Below are 4,800 nucleotides of genomic sequence, written 5' to 3' on the forward strand. Positions count from 1 at the left end.
TGCTCTTATCAAACTTAGTTTCCATCAACTTTCAGAACTCAACAGTTAATCTAGGATTAGTAGATATGAAAATGATGTCATCAACATATATTTGGCTGATCATCAAATTTTCACCATTTTTCTTGTGAAAGAAGGGTGGGTCGACCGAGACTTGTTTAAATTTAGACTATTTTAAAAATCTAGTAAGAGTTTCATACCAGCCTTGTGGAGCTTGCTTCAGACCATACACCACCTTTTCAAGAATGTAACAGTGGTTTGGATATTTTTCGTTCATGAATCCAGGTGGTTGTTCCGCATACACTGTTTCTTCTAATTCCCTATTCAAAAAAGCACAATTAACATCCATTTGATAGACTTCAAAGTTCTTATGTGTTGCATATGTTAGAAAGATGTGAACCGACTCCTGCCTTGCTACTGGTGCGAAGTTTCCTCATAGTCAATCCCTTCTTCTTGGAAATACCCTTTCATGACTAACGGTACCTTGTTTCGGATCACATTTCTCTCTTTATCAAGCTTATTTTTGAACACCCATTTAACACCAATAGCGGAAGCATCCTACGAATTTTGAATTAGCCTCCAAACCTTGTTTCGTTCAAACTCATTGAGCTCCTCTTGCATTGCTTGTAGCCAATCAGAATGATCAAGAGCAATCTTAATGTTTTTGGGCTCAATCTTGGAGATAAACAAATTGAACATGCAAAATTCCATTTTGGAGAATAGTTCAGTCCGATTCACCTTTTGTTGTGCTCTCGTAAGAACTCCTGTAGAGGCTTCTCCAATTGCTTGTGTTCTAGTACGATCCCTGGTACATTTTGTTAGAAGAGGATAGTTTGGATCATATGATTGATCCACTTCAACATTTATTTCTTCAAATTTGGATTGAACATCCGAATCATCATTCGTATTCTCATTCTCCCCCTTGAATGATGGACTTGGTTCTTCATTTAGAGTTGAACCCTCCCCCTGGAATAGTGGTTATAAGCTGATTTTAGGCGTTTCATTCTACCCTGAACAGGTGTATGAGATGAGGAGGTTGAAGCGAAACCCTACTCCTGTGGTGGAACATTTGCAGCTTGTGGTTGAGACCGAATTTCAGAGTCTTTCGGAGTGGGTGTCTCGTTGTTAATTTCTTTCTCTGCGTCTTCAATAATCTTTCTCAATTCATCCTCCTTGTTGTCATCTGCTTTTTGATTATGAGGAGATTGCTTTGTCGGGTTTGTCAAAGAGGCTCATGAATTCCTCATTAAGGGTAGAGAGAGGAATTGTCATCAGATTTTTCATGGGAAAAATTTCCTAGGATTAAGAGTCAATCTTTTGATACTTCTTGAGATAAGTGTCACAAAAGGTGACATAGTAGGTCTCTTCGACTCTTCTTGATCTCTTGTTTAGAATCCGATATGCCTTCAACATTAACGAATACCCTAAGAAAATTCATTCGTCGGCTTTCTCATCAAATTGGTACCTTTGTTCTTTAGAATTGAAAATTAAGCACCTGGAACCAAAGACATGCAAAAACTTAACGTTAGGTATTCTTTTACTTAGAATTTCATTAGGGGTAATGGAAAATATTTTATTAAGGTATGATCGGTTTTGTGTGAAACAGGTTGTACCATACCTTTTGCCCAAAAATAGAGTGGAAGGTTCGTAAATGATAGTATGGTTTTTGCAGCTGCGTACAGAGATCGGTTTCGCCTTTCAACGACCTCGTTCTGTTAAGGAGTGTAAGGAGCTGAAAAGTTGTGAGCTACTCCTTTTTTGGTAAGAAATTCTTCAAATGCTTGGTTTTTGAACTCCAAACTATTGTCACTGCAAATGTTACGAACAAGCTTTCGCAGTTAAAGCTCGAACTTCTTTATAAAGTCCTTAAGCTTAGGTGTGGCTTCTGATTTTTTACTTAAGAAAATACACTCATGTAAGTCTAGAAAAATTGTCAACAATAACTAAAATGTAGTTGTTAACACTAATGCTTTCGATGGCAGATGGACCACAATGATCAACATGTAACAGCTTAAGAGGCTCGATCACTTTAGTATTTATGATTGCAGGATAACTCTTCCTGCTTTGCTTCCCTAGTTCATAGGCCGCAAAGAGGTGATCATTCTCAAAGTTCAACAATGCTAGCGCTCACACATGATCACTAAGTACGAGTTTATTGATGTATTTGAAGTTGAGATGTGAGAGCCTTCAGTGCCAAAGCCAACTATCATCTAAAGGTGCTTTTGTAAGAAGGCATAAGGCAGGCTTTCGTTTGATGGGATTCAGATTAAGTAGATATATCTCGCCTTTTCGCTTGGACTTCAACATCACGGTTTTAGATATCTTCTTGATTATCTCTGATCCCTTATCCTCGAATGACACTTTGAAACCTGTCCCTACAACCAATTGTGATACACTGATTAGGTTGTGTTGTAGGATTTCCACATAGTCTACCTTTCGAATAGAGAATTCTCCATTCGTAATCATTATACGACCCTTAACTTCCCCAAGGAATTTATTTCCGTATTTGACTCTTCCTCCATTTTTCAGTGCTCTATATTCCCCTAATTGTTCCTTCCTTCCTGTCATGTGACGCGAGCAGCCACTATCAATGTACCATTCAGAGTAAAACTGCTAGTCATGCATCACCTACACAAATCAAAGAGATTTAGGAACCCAAAGTTGTTTGGGTCCACGTGAGGTTTTCACAAACATAGGAAATGTTATTGCTTAATCAACTAAGTAAGATCGTTTAATCAGAGTGGAATTATCTTTCTTAGTGATTTAAAAAAAATGATCCCTTTGTCTTGAGGATCCTTTTGAAAAAAGAATTTTCTTTTATTATCTTTGATTCGTTGCTTGACAATCCTTTTCTTAACCATCTTTTCCATTTTCAGGTTTGATTAAGAGTTTTTGACTCCGAAACAACCTTTACTCTGCCCTTTGTATCTTTCGATATTTTGGCAGAATGTGAACCCTTATGTTTTTTAGAAAATTAGGTTTTTATTTTTACTCAGAATATCTTGCTTGTTTTGAAAATTGGGGTTTTTGAGAAACTTTTGATTTTGAAATTGGAGAAGAAGATGACTGATTTTTTGAAATACTTTTAGGATTCGGATTTGAAGAAACTTTCGCACTCAGATTTGCTGATTTTTCTTGATGAACAAAGTTAGGATTTTTGGATTGCCAAATGCTTTCTTTCTTTTAGATTTTTAATATGTCTAGCGTTTCTTTGACATTTATGAGCAACGAATTGCTCAACAGACTTTTGAAGATTAGCCATAGTTTTTGATTTTCTAACAGGGCTTTCGGACTTTTCAGATGACACATCACTTGGAACATTCTTGGTTCCATTTGGACTTCCTGTTTCATAGCTAGAATTGTCTTTGTCCAAATGTTTTGCCACATATCTCCCTTCATCTTCCAAGAGGTCATTTATGAGAGACCATTCGTTTTACCTGCATTGTCAATAGGGACAGACCATAAAAATTCATTATACCCTTCAACGTTGTCTTCATCTATGAGGGACACTAGTTCTTTGGTCTGATTTTTGTTAAATTCTGAGGTTGTAAAGACTTAGTTCGGAACGGTTTGAACCTTTGGGAAAAAAGTTGCCCTTTCTTTTAAAATTTGTGTACCATTTTTAGACATTTGAACATATTTAACAGAAATTTTAGAAATCAAAGCTTTTGTAGGTTTTGGTTCGCTTTTAACAAATTTTGAGCAATCAAATTCAAATACATTTTCAACATCAAGTGTATTATGTGAACTTAATTTAGCGCATAAAAAGTCAAATTTCTGTAAAGTATCAGGTATGATTTGCTCTTTATCTTTTTTGCTCAAAATCTGTTTTAGCATATTCTTATGCTCCTTGCACTGTATGTTAGATTCAGTTTTGTCAAGTCCGATTTTATAAGCATCAGAGACTTTGTCAGATGACACGATGGATTCGTATTTGAAACAATGTGTATCGATTTCGTCCTCTTTCATTTCTAGAAAGGGCAAAATCATTTTATGGATTTTCTTCCCTATTTCACAATCAATGTGCAGTTGAGTGATATTAGAATAAAAACGTTTAGCAGTCAAGCAAAAAATATTTCGTTATTTCAAAAGCCCTAAGTTATCTCTATGCAAACAAATTAAATCATACCTAGATCTAGATAACTCCAACTCTAACTTCTCAATACACATTCACCTCTCCTCACTTTTTGATGTTACCCTGCTGATTTTATCAGTCAAGTTAGTATTAATGAAATGAGTTCTCTTTAAACTATCACTTAAACTAGAAACTGTGAATCTTAAATCTTTGAATTCAATTTCATACCGAGAGACATGAATATTTCGAGATTCGAGAATAGAATTTACCTTGCTTCTCATCCTCTCACATTCGCTGATCTGCTTTGTGATAGGTTTCGCAACAAAGCAACTGTCTAAAGTATCTCCCTTCTGCTCAGAAGCATCATTGTTGACCATGAAGCATTTTCCCTCATACTCCGAAGCACCAACTTTCATAATGAAGCACTTGCCATGATTCGGTCTGCGAACCTCGTCATCCTCCGAGTCAGTTGAACAGACTTCAACTCTTCCAAACTCATCTTCATTTTCCTACACAATAAAAGCAAGTTTAGCGTTATCAACATTCTTTTTATTGAACTCCTCTATCTTGCAAATGTAGGAAGCTTCATCCTTTTCGCCTCCTTCATCCTTCTTCTCATTGAGACTATTCTACATGCACTCTTTTTCTAAATGATTCTTTCCATGACAATAATTATAGTCATATCTAGAATCTCCTACCAACTTGCTATCTTTCTTCACTTCTTCCTT

The sequence above is a fragment of the Lactuca sativa genome, chromosome 2 (assembly GCF_002870075.4).
Source record: "Lactuca sativa cultivar Salinas chromosome 2, Lsat_Salinas_v11, whole genome shotgun sequence".
Taxonomy (NCBI): domain Eukaryota; kingdom Viridiplantae; phylum Streptophyta; class Magnoliopsida; order Asterales; family Asteraceae; genus Lactuca; species Lactuca sativa.